General features: G+C 41.4%; 1 pseudogene; it reads left to right on the forward strand.

The window, feature by feature from the left end:
• The first annotated feature begins 555 nt into the window (after nucleotides 1–555).
• On the forward strand, nucleotides 556–16,740 carry LOC114397340 (annotated as a pseudogene).
• Nucleotides 16,741–16,996: the final 256 nt, after the last annotated feature.

Raw genomic sequence — 16,996 nt, forward strand, 5'->3', positions numbered from 1 at the left:
CATATATTAATGGTGTATAAATACTACTTTCACAATGATATGATCGTAATTTGATGAAATTTAATTTGCATACTATTGCGTTATATTCTGTTAACATTTAGTTTAATAAATTTGAATATGTTAATATTTGCACAAGATATTAAACTTAGTAAAATTAAATTTGAAATAATAGTATTTCATTGCCATAATATGATATTATCAATTAAAGTTACATAAAAATAAATACACAAATTAGTGTATGATGATTATTGTCAACAAAAAATAAATGTCTTAAGAGCCTAAGAATGCTTTCTTCTTAAATAGGAATGGACCATCTCTTACCTATTATGTCAAATAGGCAATCCTTTTTCTTTTGTCTAACATCAGCTACTTTTTATAGCATTATCCCTTTAAAACAGAAACATGTATCATTTCAATTCAAAGTTTAGTTTTTTTTACAACAACCGTTTCAATTCCAAGTTAGCATCAAAATTTTGAACTTAAAATATGAACCATCCTTGTGCAAACTCTAAGATCCTATTGTTACAACTCCTTAGTGGATGTCTTCTGCTATGCATGATCTTAATCAAGGACTCAGCAATAGCAGCAACCTCTGCAGGAAATGAAACTTCTTTGCAAGCATTACTTGACTTCAACACTACGAGTTGTTGGAATGACTCCATCAATCACTGCAATTGGATAGGAATCACATGCAACATCTCCAATGGAAGGGTCACACACTTTAGCCTTGAGCAACTGAGATTAAGGTGGCACTCTTAAACCATTCATAGGAAACCTCACATTCCTCACCACACTCAACTTGTTAAACAATAGCTTCGATGGTGAATTTCCTCAAGAGGTTGGTCGTTTACTATACCTTCAATACCTAAACTTCAGCCTAAACAACTTTGGTGGGAGTATTCCAAGTAATCTCAGTCACTGCACAAAACTAAGAGTACTAGCTGCAGGTCTTAACAATCTTACAGGAACAATCCCAACTTGGATAGGAAACTTTTCTTCTTTGTCTCACGTTAGCTTCGGCTTAAACAACTTCATTGGAAGCATAACACCTGAGATAGGCCTTTTATCAAGTTTGACATCTCGTGTGCTATATGGGAATTACTTGTCTGGCACAGTTCCTTCTTCAATCTATAACATCTCTTCCTTATACTATTTCACTTTTACACAAAACCATCTTCATGGAATCTTACCAGCTGATGTTGGATTTACTCTTCCTAACATTCAAGTATTTGCTGGTGCCGTCAACAATCTCACAGGATCTATTCCCGCATCATTGTTGAATGCATCAGAACTAGAAATTATTGACTTCTCCTTGAATGGTCTCACTGGAACACTGCCTAAGAACTTAGGGGTATTGCACAGGTTAACTAGACTTAGCTTTATTGAGTACAACAAACTTGGAATTGGGAAAACAGATGACCTTAGCTTTCTTGATTCTTTGGTCAACTGCACAGCCCTACAAGTTTTACGTCAAGGCGTAAATAATTTTGGTGGAGTGTTGCCTAAAACAATTGCTAATTTCCCAAGCTAATTGCATACATTTGCCCTTAATTCTAATGAAATACATGGAAATATACCTGCTGAAATTGGAAACCTTGCTAACCTGGCCCTTATAGCATTAGAAGGAAACGAGCTAACCGGTGGTGTTCCTGATGCATTAGGTAGGCTGCAAAATCTGCAATTATTGTGATACCAACACAGAAGACACAGAAGGCAATCAAAAAGTAACAGACGACAATAACATCAATAGCAGACCAAAGAGGGATATCGTGAAGCCCACTTACTTGCGAGACTACGTGTAACGCGCGCAACACCAGATCGGCAAACCGCTTCAGGACTCCAGCAGCATCAATGGAAGAGTTCAAGCAGTCGATGCTTAGTTAGTTTCGAAATTCTGTTGTAACCAACTTACCACATTTCAGTTGCAAAATCAAATGTATAAATAGTGAGAACTATTGAATAATAAGACAGAAGAATTCAGACTTATCTCTTTCATTAGCTTAGTTTCCCTACTTAGTTTCCTAACAACTGGTCCGACCTGCCTCCATTTTCTCTCCGCCATCACCGCAATGCCGGAGCACCACACTCGTCAAGTCACGACGGATAAATTGGAGGAAGCCATAGGCCGCTTGAGCCTCGGCCATACCAACCTCACCTCCAGACTCGAGTCCGTCCACACCACGCTCACCGCGAAGATCGATTCTCTGGCGGAACGATTCGCATCTCTACCTACTGCGAAGATCGATGCCCTCATCGAACGCTTCGCCACCATGCCTATACCTTCTCCTACTCCCTCGCCGTCAACGCCTCAACCACTACCACCAGCTCACCGTCATCATATGAAATTGGATGTGTCGCGCTTCGACGGTAACGATCCACTTGGTTGGATTTTTAAAATTTCCCAATTTTTTGATTACCAGGGAATTCCAGACCACGAACGCCTCACCGTCGCGTCCTTCTATATGGACGGACCGACGTTATCCTGGTATCAGTGGATGTCCAGGAACGGGTTCTTCCCCTCTTGGTCGGTGATGCTTCAGGCATTGGAGTCGCGATTTGCGCGTCCTTCTACGACGACCTGCAGGGCGCTCTGTTCAAGCTTCAGCAAACTGGTACCGTGAGTGAATACCTCACCGACTTTGAGCGATTAGCGAACCGGACGATCGGTCTTCCCCCTTCCTGCCTGCTCAGTTGCTTCGTATCCGGGCTTACACCAGAACTCCGCCGTGAAGTTCAGGCCCTACGGCCACTTTCCTTGCCTCAGGCCACAGAGCTTGCCCGACTACAGGAGGACAAGATGTGCGATAGACGACGCGGTAGTCGCCCTCCTTCAAACCCTACCTTCTCGTCACGCACCGTTCCCACCCTTTCGACCGCACCACCCAAAATTCCTCTGAAACACCTCACGACGGAGGAAATGGCGACTCGCCGCGAGCAAGGTTTGTGTTACCAATGTGACGAGAAGTGGTCACATGGTCACAGATGCAAACCACGTTTGCATATCCTCATCGCTGACGACGATCCTGACCCTTCTCTTCCCGGCCAACCTCCACTCGACCTTTCCCCATCCACATCTCTGGACCCCGCCGTAACCCCACAAATCAGTCTGAATGCCTTGGAAGGTACCCCCGCGCCTCAGACCTTCCGTCTCCTTGGCCGCCTCCGCCACCACCAAGTGATTATCCTCGTAGATGGTGGAAGCACGCACAATTTCATCCAGACGCGTGTCGCACGGTTTCTAGCCCTTCCCTCAGCCCCCACAACTAACCTCCGTGTCATGGTGGGCAATGGCCACACCCTAGACTGCGACACCCTCTCCTCTCAGGTTCCCCTTTCCATCCAAGGGCACGAATTCACGCTCGACCTATACCACTTACCTCTTTGTGGTGCTGACATTGTATTAGGGGTACAATGGTTAAAGCTATTAGGCCTAATTACTTCGGACTACCAAACTCTCACCATGTCCTTCACGCATATGGGCCTCCCCATCACTTTGCATGCAGATGCACCAAAGAGCCCTTCCATAGCCTCAGCCCACCAGATTAAAAGACTTGCCCAAACCCCGAGTCTTTCTGCCCTGTTCCAAATTACCGCCACCCCTACACCATCTTCACCCCCCTCATCGTCATCTTCCACATCTCCTCCCCCACAGATCACTTCCCTGTTAGATCGTTATGCCCATATATTCGTGGACCCTACTCACTTACCCCCTCCCCGTAACATCCAACACCACATCCATCTACTGCCACCAGCTACACCAGTAAATGTCTGCCCCTATCGATACCCGCACTTCCAAAAAGCTGAAATTGAGAAGCAAATCTCTGCCATGCTCGAGGCAAATCTCATCCAGCCCAGCCATAGCCCCTTCTCCTCTCCCATTCTCTTAGTTAAGAAGAAGGACGGCTCATGGAGATGCTGTGTGGATTACAGAGCGCTGAATGCGGTAACGGTGAAAGACCGCTTCCCAATGCCCACTATAGACGAGCTGCTCGACGATTTGGGACGCGCATCGTGGTTCTTCAAGCTTGACCTCCGTCAAGGCTTCCACCAAATCCGAATGGTTGAGGACGACGTTCACAAGACTGCATTTCGCACTCATCAGGGGCACTACGAGTTCCGTGTCATGCCGTTCGGCTTATGTAACGCCCCGTCGACGTTTCAAGCAGCCATGAACGACACTCTCATCCCCTTCCTACGCAAATATGTCGCCGTCTTCTTCGACAACATTTTGGTCTACAGCTCCGACTTACCCTCCCACCTCCACCACTTGGATTTGGTCTTAGCAACCTTGTCGGAACGCCAATTTCCTCTCCGCCGTTCCAAATGTCTATTTGCTCAAAATCAACTTAATTACTTGGGTCATATTATATCAGCCAAGGGTATTGCCCCGGACCTGGATAAAATCGCCGCCATGCTGGAATGGCCAATCCCGGTGTCCCCTACCGCCCTTCGAGGATTCATGGGCCTAACGGGCTTTTACCGAAAATTTATAAAGGGGTACGCTGCCATCGCCTCCCCTCTTACCTCCCTTCTGCGAAAAGACCAATTTCAGTGGTCTCCAGAGGCCCAACAGGCCTTCTCTACCCTTCAACAGGCTATGGTTAGCGCCCCCGTGTTAGCCACCCCGGACTTCTCCTTACCGTTCATCATCGAAACGGACGCCTCTGCCTCAGCGATGGGGGCCATTTTAATTCAAACTGAACACCCTATTGCCATCTATAGCAAGGTGTTGTGCCCCAGATTACAGTGAGCCTCAGCCTACGTCCGCGAATTGCACGCAGTCACGTCGGCGGTGCGGAAATGGCGTCATTATCTGTTAGGCTCGTCCTTCACTATCCTCACCGACCACCGAAGTTTAAAAGATCTCATGTCACAGGTCATTCAGACGCCGGAACAGCAGACGTATTTGTCCAAACTCCTTGGGTTCGACTATACGATTAAGTATAAACCTGGGGCCCATAACACAGTTGCAGACGCCCTTTTGCGTATCGTTCCGACGGAGGCCACGTGTTTCACGCTAACCATGCCTCATTGCCTCTTTTTGGATCAATTACGCCACACACTGCTCCAGGATCCGCAATACGTTGGGTTGGTCCACGACATCCAATCACGGCCGGATTCTCATTCGGACCTTTCCGTTCACCAGGACCTCATTATTCGCCATGGCCGTATTTGGCTCCCGTTCCCTTGCCCATTAACCGAGAGTCTTTTGGAAGAATTTCACTCTTCCCCGATTGCGGGTCACGCCGACATCGCCAAGACCTTTCAGCGCTTGCGGCAGAATTTCGACTGGCCTTCCATTCGCGCCGACGTCCGCCGTTACGTTTCTCACTGCGTCATTTGTCAACAGACGAAATACGAGGCCAAGAAACCAGCGGGGTTGCTTCAGCCTATTCCCGTCTCAACTAACGTTTGGGAGGATTTGGCGTTAGATTTTATTACAGGTCTTCCCTGTTCACATGGTTTCACGGTTATACTGCTGGTCGTTGACCGTTATTCCAAGGCCACGCACTTCGGAGCTCTCCCGGCGCACTACATGGCATATAAGGTCGCCGTCTTGTTCCTTGACACAGTATGCAAGCTTCACGGGTTTCCCCGTAGTCTCATATCCGATCGCGACCCCATTTTTATTAGCAAGTTCTGGCGCGAGTTATTCAAGCTGAGTGGCACCAAGCTCCGGATGAGCACGGCGTATCATCCCCAGACCAACGGCCAGACCGAAGTTCTTAACAAAACGCTCGAGCAGTATCTCCGTGCCTACGTTCACCGGCAACCGGCCCACTGGTTCCGTTTTCTCTCCCTCGCGGAGTTGTCTTACAACACGGCCACGCACGTTGGCACAGCCCTGTCTCCGTTCGAGGTGGTTTACGGTAAGGCCCCTCCGACGGTTATCCAATACTTGTGGGGATCATCTTCTGTGGAGGCCGTCGATCACCTACTCAGTTCGCGGCAAACCATGCACGAGGCACTTCAGCGCCGCCTTCGTAAGGTCCAGGAGACCATGAAAGCCTCTGCGGACAAGCACCGCCGGGATTTGTCCTTCGCCGTCGGTGACTGGGTATATGTTCGTCTCCGACCGTATCGGCAAACTTCCGTGGCTCCTGCATATAGTAAGCTCGCCAAAAGATATTATGGGCCCTTTGAGGTGTGTGAACGTATCGGGCCCGTCGCCTACAAATTGCGTCTGCCGGCATCTTCCCGCATTCACCCGGTTTTCCACGTGTCGCTTCTCAAGCTTCACAAAGGCCCTCTTCCTCTCTCTCCGAAGTCCCTTCCGCCGGCTTCGGTGGATAATCATCCTCTAGTGGCTCCCGTTCATCTCCTGGATTGGCGTCAGGATCATTCCTCTTCGCCACCGACTACCCAGGTTCTGGTCCAATGGGAGGGCCAGGCTCCTGAGGACTCCACCTGGGAGCGTTGGGACGACCTGCGTCATACTCACAACCTTGAGGACAAGGTTGCTTTCGGGGTGGGCAGTGTTGATACCAACACAGAAGACACAGAAAGCAATCACAAAGTAACAGACGACAATAACATCAATAGCAGACCAAAGAGGGATATCGTGAAGCCCACTTACTTGCGAGACTACGTGTAATGCGCGCAACACCAGATCGGCAAATCGCTTCAGGACTCCAGCAGCATCAATGGAAGAGTTCAAGCAGTCGATGCTTAGTTAGTTTCGAAATTCTGTTGTAACCAACTTACCACATTTCAGTTGCAAAATCAAATGTATAAATAGTGAGAACTATTGAATAATAAGACAGAAGAATTCAGACTTATCTCTTTCATTAGCTTAGTTTCCCTACTTAGTTTCCTAACATATTGTATCTGAATGTCAACAAATTTTCTGGTAGAATCCCATCCTCCATGGGAAATTTATCTTTAATAACAAAACTCTTTCTGGAGGAAAACAACTTTGAGGGAAGCATACCTTCTAGTCTTGGAAACTGCCAAAAGTTATTGGTACTCAGCCTTTATAGCAACAAGCTTAGTTTACAAACAGAAGTTATTAGCATTTCTTCACTGGCAATATACTTTGATGTGTCTCATAATGCTTTGGCAGGGTACTTTGATGTGTCTCATAATGCTTTGTCAGGGACCCTGCCAGTTGAAGTGAGTAAGCTACATAATCTTGGAGAGTTGGTGCTGTCTGAAAACAACTTTGCTGGAGTCATTCCATCTTCTCTTTAACAAAAAGGAATGCTTCCATAGAAAGAAAAATGTCGAAACAATTAAATGACCGAATATCAGCTTGGCTTTATTGGGGTAATGAGTGCAGTATATATACAATAGTGAATGAGAAGAAAAACAGAAAAGCTGAAGCAGTTAGGTAGTTATAACAGAAAACTAATTACAACCGAAAAGCTATAGCTCAACAATAGACAAAGCTGGCTAAGAGCCCCCCGCAAGCTGGGAGTGGATGTTCATTAGTCCTAGCTTGGAATAAAGGCCCTGAAAAATAGATGGAGATAGAGCTTTGGTAAAAATGTCGGTGAGTTGCATAAAAGATGGGACAGGAAGGAGCTTGATAAGTCCACTGTTTACTTTCTCTCGAACTATATGACAATCTATGTCAATATGCTTGGTGCATTCATGGAACACTTGATTAGAAGCTATCAGGATTGTCGATTGGTTATCACAATAAAGGGTGGCTGGCTGTATAAAGGAGATATGAAGGTCTTGAAGATGGTAGGTGAGCTATTGAACCTCGCATGTAGTGGACGCTAAGGCTCTATGTGACACCCTCTACCCCACACTTATATGTACTAATAATAAAAGAAATAATTAAAAAAATTACACTTAATTCAAATTTTTAAAACATATTTAAATACAAGCCTTTCAAGAGGGTAGGAGGCTCACATTCACCTTTCTAACATCATCATAAAACTTTTCTAAATAAATAATAAATTCACTTCAGCTCAAACAAGACTGTCTATAAAACCCTATACCCCAATGTCACATCCTATTAGAGTGTTGTGTCCCGACGTCCTTCAGCACATGGTTCCTTAAAGCAATTCACCTAGTCATCTGCTCCCCCGAACACAAAGTTCAAGATCATCACAGGATCCAAACACAAATAACACACGAGGAGTGAGTTATCACATTCCTAACTAATAGAGAAACAAGACAACTAGATATACATATCATATAAACCAAATAAAACTTAGTTACACGTAATTCACGTAATTCCATCACTTTGTCATTCAAAGATCACTTTTCAATCATCAATCACATTACACAAGAATCACACGCTCTGATCAAGACATAATAACACATCAATTTCATAATAAACAATTAGCACGCGCATGAAACAATTATGCTAAGACTCAAGCCTATATGCAATGTGGTACCATGTCAGTGAAAAACCACCCTGGGGCGCCTAGGAGTACATAACAAGACACACCAAACAATGGATTTGTCAGGTCACTCTCACTAAGTAAGATCATAGGGAGACCAGTCAGGGTCACGATGTTTTGCGAGAATGCTCCAACCATATGGGATCAGCATAGGCTTAAAGGAGCACTCAAACCCGGTGACCCCCAAGGCCTACACTCCGAAGAGTCCGTCAGGGCCTCTCCCTCCTGATTCAGGTTCAACCCCTAAAATCATTTTAGCACACAGACACTGCTCGTGAATTATACAATACCCATGACCTCACACTCGTGTGTTAAATACGTACAACATATTGCGCTACAATTTAACACTGGTTCTTAAATAGGAAACCTTCACTTTCTCTTTAACACTGCGCATTTACACTTTTCTAAAGATAACACTGGTCGGGTTATTGTACAATTCACAGCTTACAACACAAATAATGTCACATCAAGAGTTAATCGCATACTTATTCACAACCAAAACTCATTCACAATTTCACATCTCATAATGTCACAATCCACCATCACATGTTTTCACGTATCTCACAATTCAACACATGTTCTACTTTACACTTTTACTCAATCTCAATAACAATATTATAATCTCAAGGCAACATATTATTCCATAATTCATCACATATTTCATTTATAAACACTACTCATGAATTATACAATACCACGACCTCACACTCATGTTTCAAACATGTTTAACACAATTGTACTACAATTTAACACTGGTTCCTAACTAGGAACCTACACTTTCTCTTTAACATTGCGCATAAACATTGGTTGGGTTATTGTATAATTCATAGCTCACGATATAATTAATGTAACATCAAGTGTTAACACATCCACTTATTCATAATCGAATATCATGCCCACACTTTAACATCTCATAACATCACATCAACCATCTCATAACATTCCCAATGATATTCATAAGGTACAACATACATATGTTCATGAAATTTAACCATAATATTCTCAAACTCCAACACTTAATAATTTTTGGAATCATACTATAATACTCTACAATATTATTTACAAAAATTATTAATATAAATAACTACCTCTATATCTATAAACTAGCATACATCATATTGAATCACAAATTTCAAAGTAAGCTTTCAATGCACAAATTCTAAATAATTATATGAACACTTTGGTCAGTTTCAATTATGATATTAATTTTTTAAAATTATATATAAAAACCTAAACAGCAAGAAAAAGAGAAAATACAAAATCAATATCTCTCTCTAAATTTCTCCTTACTTTATTTCATCAATTCATATTAATTAGAAAAAGTACTTGATTTATAGGGTTCACGCTCAACACAATAGCATATCAATTTCACAAAGATTGGTCTGTCAAACATATATAATCCACTGTAATAATTATAAGGATAAAATGAAAAATTGCAAAAACACCCCAAAACCCATTCAAATTGATATCTCTAAGGATCCCTACTCATGTTCTCACTAATTCTCAATTGTGAATAACTCATCCCTTACCTCTGAGTGGACTCACGTGTCTTCAGCCAGCGATAGTAACATCTCTAGCGGTTCCCTGAGATTCCTTCAGTTATTCCTCCGACTGCTCCGATAGAATTCCCAAACGTCAGAGAGACGGAGAAGAGATTGAAACCTTCACTTGTATTGTCTTTATGCGATTCCTTTTTCTCCCTCCACGAATATTATCTCGAAAATCCCAACGGGGGAAGTGTGCGCAATTGAATTTTGAACAACATATCCAAATTTCATGAAAATCCAACGGTTAACGAAACTGGGATAATAGTTTTACTGAGACAGTTTTGGGTTTCTGTGGGAAATTAAAATGCTAAAATGCGAAGGGTTTTCCTCTAAGCTCAAATATGATTTTGAAATTCCCAACGGTGAGAATGTTCGAAATTGGGTTGCAAACATGGTACTCAAATTTCACGACGATCCAACGGTGAACGAGTCCCATCGTTTTTCTGAGACAGGTTTGGTGGGCTGCCGGAAAAAGAAAGGGTTTTGAGAGGAGAAGGGGAAAAACGAAAATGAAGCCAAAAAGAGGTACCTGACTTAACATAACTATTTATACCTAGGGTATTTAGCCTATTATTTTCTCTATATTTATTTATTTATTTTATAAAAAAAACTCTATTTTATTTTCTATCAAACAAATATATGAAATACCCTTTTTATTTTCTCTCAAATCATTATTTTAATTAATAATTATATCTTCTTATTTATTTATTTATAAAATCTCATCATTTTTCTAAAACTCTATTTATTTATAAATAACAATCCTTTTTAATCTAGATTACAAAAATTGGGATGTTACACTCTATATTCGGCTTCAGAGGAGCTACGAGATACAGTAAGTTGTTTCTTCGATCGCCAAGAAATAAGGGAGTGACCAAGGTAGATGAAGAAACCTGTGATAGATCGTCGAGAGTCACTGCACCCTGCCCGGTCGACGTCATTGAAGACTTTGAGCTGGGGACTGCCAGTAGCAGAGAAGAAGAGACCAGAACCTGGAGTTTCCTTGAGGTAGCGTAAAACACGAGAAGCAGCTTGAGAATGAGTAGTAGTAGGATTAGCCATATACTGGCTTAACTGTTGAACGACATGTGCTATATCGAGGCGTGTAGTTGTTAAGTAAATGAGTCGCCCAACTAAACGACGATAGGAAGATGAAGATGAGTCAAATAGCGGGTCACCCATCGTTGCATGCAGCCGGGTAGAATAATCCGTAGGAGTTGAGATGGGACAAGAACCAAGCATACCAGAATCAGCAAGGATATCAAGTGTATATTTGCGTTGACACAAGTGAATGCCACGAGAAGAACGAGCAACTTCGAGACCAAGAAAGAACTTTAAAATGCCAAGATCCTTTATATTGAAGGTTTGATCGAGGAGAGTAGTGATATGGTGTATAGCATCAATACTATTTCCTGTTAATATCAACAACGTAAACAAGAAGGGGTTGTGGTAACATTACCACTGAAGCAGAGGAAGAGAGAATGATCAGCTGGTGATTGGTGGAAGCCATGAGAAAGAAGGAAAGAGGAGAGACGAGTAAACCACTGTCTGCTGGCTTGTTTGAGTCCATACAAAGATGAGCTCACTGTGAAGAAAAGCATTATTCACGTCCAGTTGCCTCAAATGCCAATTATTAAGCACTGCTAGAGCTAGCAATAATCAAACTGTAGTGAGCTTGGCCACGGGTGAGAAGGTATCCAGGAAATCTAAGCCCTTCATTTGTGTATATCCCTTCGCAACTAAGCGTGCTTTATATCGTTCGATGGTCCCATCAGCATTGTATTTAATTTTGTATACCCAGCGACACCCAATAGCAACTTTATGAGGTGGTAGAGTAGTAAGAGTCCAAGTGTTGTTCATTTGAAGGGCATGTAATTCGGCTTGCATCGCCTTAATCCAACAATCATGTCGAGAAGCCTCAACATATGAAGTGGGTTCAGTAGAGGATGAAATGGACATGATGAAATGACGATATGAAGAAGAAAGACGAGAGTAAGATAAAACATAGTTAAGAGGATACCGAACACTCGTCGAGTTGGTAGCAGTTTCTGAGCTGAGAGCTCGATGATAGTCTTGAAGATATATGGGTGGATGTCTTGTTCTTGTTGAATGCCTTAGGTGATTAGATGGATCAGTTTCAGTTGGATTAGCGGGTGGTGTTGGTGATGCAACAGGTATAGGTGTAGTTCCTAACTCAAAAAATGCATTATCGTGTATGAATGATTCTAGAGAAGGTGAAGTGGTAGTTGTGCTTTGTGTGTGTGCTTCGTGAATGGATGGAAAATGATCCTCGTAGAAGACCACATTTTGTGAAACAGTAATGTTGTGAGAGTGAAAGTCATAAACAAGGTAACCCTTGGTATGCGGTTTGAAGTCGAGAAAGATACTTGGATGAGACCTAGGATCAAGTTTTTGTCTATGGGCTTTGAGTGTGCTAATGTAACATAAGCATCCAAAGACACGAAGATTGACAATGTCACATGGGCTGCCATGATGTTTTTCATAAGGCGACATATTATGCAAGAAAGGAGTAGGAATGCAGTTAATCAGATATGCAGCGTGCAGTAAGGCAAAGCACCAAAAGCTGTGAGGAAGGTTAGCTTGAAATAAAAGAGCATGTGTATCATTTAGGAGGTGTTGATGTTTACGCTCAACAATGCCATTTTGCTCAGGAGTTTCAACACAAGTTGTTTGATGTATTATTCCTTTTAGAGCATAAAAATCATACATTAAAAATTCAGACCCATTGTTAGTTCTTATGATCTTTACCTTGTTATTAAATTGATTTTCAATGTATACAATGAAATCTATGATGATTTTACGAGTTTCAGCTTTTGTGTGCATGATATGAATCCATGTAAAGCGAGAATGATCATCTACAATTGTGAGAAAACAACGATGGCTATGCATAGAAGGTTTCGAACATGGCCCCCATATGTCTATATGCAGAATATCAAAACAGTTAGATGCATGTGAATTGCTAGAAGGAAAAGGAAGTTTTTTATGTTTTGCATAATGACATGTATTACACACAAAAATTTTGTTATTTTGCAAGAAAGGATAGCAAGATTGCATGAGTTGTAACCGTTCAAAAGATGGGTGGCCCATGCAAAAATGCCAGAGATCTATGGGTGTTATGTTACATTTGGGGTGAACAATGGTGGAGTGTATTGCACATGCTGCTATATGATCTGGTGTGAGTTGATAGAGCCCATTTCTCACTTCAATTGTACCAATCCTCGTTTGAGTGCTCGTATCCTGTAAAATACATGATGTGGAAGAAAAAATCAGTTTGCAGTGAGTAGAAGAGACAAGTTTTGATATGGAAATGACATTAAAGGTGAATGAAGGTATGTAAAGGACATCAGACAAAGTTATAGAAGCAGAAAGAAATACAATGCTTGAATGGGTGGCTCGAACATGATGGCCATTTGGTAATTTGACCATGATAGGATTGATTTGTTTGTAAGAGTGAAAGTGGGTTAGTGAAGATGAAACGTGATCAGTTGCCCCAGAATCTAATATCCAAGAGGTGTGTGTGTGTGTGTGGTTCACAGTGGATAAGATTATACCTGAGGTTGGTGCTGGATTAGTGGAACACGAAGAAATGGAAGCTATTTGCTTGGCATAAGATGAATTAGGAGCTGAACTTCCTTGAGATGGTTGTTGGATTAAAGCAAGCAATATTTTATACTGCTCGGGTGAGAAACGAACTTCTTGAGACTCATTGTGTTGTATCTGGTCATCTGTGATTTTGTCATCTACTGTCACAATGCTATTTGCAGTGGCCTTTGTGTTGTAAGACCTGTAGCCGGGAGGAAATCCATGTTTCCTATAGCACACATCGACAGTGTGCCCATTCTTTCCACAGTGGGTACATGTTTTTCCATTCTTGGCATTATTTCCTTTATTCTTTCCATCATAACCAGAGGGCATTCCATGCTTTTTGTAGCAAACATTCTTTGTGTGGCCAGCTCGTCCACAGAAATCACATGCAAATTTTACAACATTTATCACATTTCCTTTAGATTCAAGAGTCATAAGGTTGTTACCAGATAGCTGACATTCTTGTTGTGCTACATATGAAAATATCTTTGATATCGCAGGCATCGGATCCATAAGCAATACATGTGATCAAACATTGCTGTATAGTTCGTTCAAGCCGCGTAGAAACTGCATGGCTTGATCTTCTAGTTTTCTTTGAGCGATGGTAACAAGAACTGAACAAGTACATTTTACATTGCAAGAACAAACAGGATCTGACCTGAAATTTTCTATCTCATCCCATATAATGCGCAATTTTGTAAAATACTTTGTGATAGAGAGATCACCTTGCTTCAATGATGCTGCTTCTTGCTGAAGATCTGAAATACGAAGGAGGTCACCTTGTGAGTATCGAGACTTCAGGTCGCGCCAAATTTCTTCTGCTCTATCCATCCATAGAATGCTCTGCCTAATGGAGATAGATACCGAATGAACAATCCAAGATACAACCATGTTATTGCAGCGACGCCATGAACCATACACTCCATCTGTCTTCGCTGGTTCTGGTGCACTTCCATCCACGAATTCGGGCTTATTCTTGGCGCTTAATGTTGTAATCATGGATCTGCTCCATGAATGATAGTTTATAGAATCCAGGACTGGTGAAACTAGAGAAATGGCTGAGTTTTCACTTGGGTGAAGATACAGGTAACTGTCCATGGTTGGTGTTTGCTTACTAACCTCACTCATGGCTGATAAGAACAAATGAAGGATGGAGAAGAAATGATTGAGTGTGCAGCAGAGCTCTTCGTGATACCATAACAAAAAGGAATGCTTCCATAGAAAGAAAAATGTCGAAACAATTAAATGACCAAATAACAACTTGGCTTTATTGGTGTAATGAGTACAGTATATATACAATAGTGAAGGAGAAGAAAAACAGAAAAGCTGAAGCAGTTAGGTAGTTATAATAGAAAACTGATTACAACAGAAAAGCTATAGCTCAACAATTGAAAAAGCTGGCTAAGACTCTTGGAAGTTGTATAAGCTTGGAAACGCTGCATTTGCAGGGCAATTCTTTTGAGGGAAACATTCCTCAAACTTTAAAGAATTTGAGAGGTTTACTTGACATAGATCTTTTGCAAAATAACTTGTCCGGCAAGATTCCTGAGTTTCTTGGTGAGTTCATTGAGCTCAAGCATCTCAATCTTTCTCACAATAATTTAGAAGGTGAAATTCGAAAGAATGGAATCTTCAAAAATGAAACTTCCATTTCATTATATGGAAACAGCAAGCTATGTGGGGGTATTCCAGAAGTAAATTTCCCTCCATGCACTATCAGGAAGATGAAGGCCTCCCGGCTAAGAAAACTTGTTGCCCCTAAGGTGGCTATCCCTATAGCTATTACACTTATATTGCTATTGTTTCTATCATGTTTTCTTACATTGTTCCCCATAGTAAAAAGAGCAAAAGATAAAGTCCTACATCAACTACTGTAAACGCTTTGGAATTGGAAATTTCTTACTCAGAAATTACCAAGTACACTGGTGGTTTCTCTCAGGATATAACCTGATTGGCTCAAGAAGTTTTGGTTCTGTATACAAAGGAACTCTCTCAGGTGATGGATCAATTGTTGCATTAAAGTTTTAAATCTTCAGCAGAGAGGAGCTTCATTGATGAATGCCAGGTTCTGAGAAGTATAAGGCACCGCAATCTTCTCAAGATCATAAACGCCATCTCCGGTGTTGATCATCAAGGCAATGACTTCAAAGATCTAGTGTTTGATACATGTCTAATGGCAGCCTAGAAGATTGGTTGCATCTGTAAATAATGTGCAAAATCAGACCAAGAAACTGACATTTATCCAGAGACTCAACATAACAATTGATGTTGCTTGTGCACTGGAATATCTCCACCACTTCTGTGAAACTCCAATAGTTCATTAATTGTGACATAAAGTCAAGCAATGTACTTCTTGTTGGTGACTTTGGATTAGCTACATTTCTGTTTGAAGAATCAAGCACGTTTTCCACACAACCACTTATTTCAGCTAGCCTAAGGGGGTCTACTGGATACATCCCTCCAGGTATATTTTTGAAAGGCTTACTTATATTTTTAGTCCCCCAAATTAGGGGGTTTATTTTTTTAGTCCTCCAAATAAAAATTTGCATTTCTTATTCCCTCAAATTCGATAAATAATTTTTAGTCCCTCGGTCCCTCCCCTTGAATAAAAATTTCATTTGTAGTCTCTCAAATTCTAGCAAATGGACTAAAAAGAACATATTTTGAATTTGAGAGACTAAAAATGCAATTTTTTTTATTTGGAGGACTAAAACAACACATCTCTTAATTTAAAATGACTAAAAACATAATTAAGTCATTATTCAAAATTCAAAGTGGGTTACATTCCATTTAAAATAAATGACTCACAAACAAGTGAAAATGTGGAGTGTGGTATGGGTGGGAAGCTTTCTACATTTGGAGATATCTACAGCTATGGGATACTATAACTAGAGATTTTCACAGGAAAAAGACCAACAGATGAAGCATTTGAAGGTGGCAACGGAATTCACCAGTTTGTAGCAATGGCTCTACCTAACCATGTCAAGGATATAGTTGATCCTTCATTGGTTTCTGAACAAGACTTTGATGAGGAATATCAAGAATTTGAGTGTGATGAGAAAGCTATAAGGAGAAACTATGAGATTGAAGCCACGGCTAAAGGTTTGATGGAGGATTGCTTTGTGTCACTGATGCAAATTGGAGTGTATTGCTCTGCAAATCCACCAAGTGAACGAATGGCAATCACAGTGGTGATCAACAAGCTACATGCTACCAAGAACTCGTTTATATAGATAAAACATAGTGCTATATGAACAAAATTTATAAAGGGATAAGAGAATGAATTAATGGTATGCAAAAACTACAAGATTTTGTCTATATCTATCTATAAATTCTGAAACGCATACTATATCAATGTCATGTAAATAACTTTTAAATTTTAACTATTCAATATTGTCACATCAATACTTTAACTTGTCGGCATTTTATCTAGAGACAGAGAACATTAACTGAGAATATCTGAAGAAATGATGTTGTTAATAGCTCTAA

Source organism: Glycine soja, chromosome 18 (genome assembly GCF_004193775.1).
Source record: "Glycine soja cultivar W05 chromosome 18, ASM419377v2, whole genome shotgun sequence".
NCBI classification, from domain to species: domain Eukaryota; kingdom Viridiplantae; phylum Streptophyta; class Magnoliopsida; order Fabales; family Fabaceae; genus Glycine; species Glycine soja.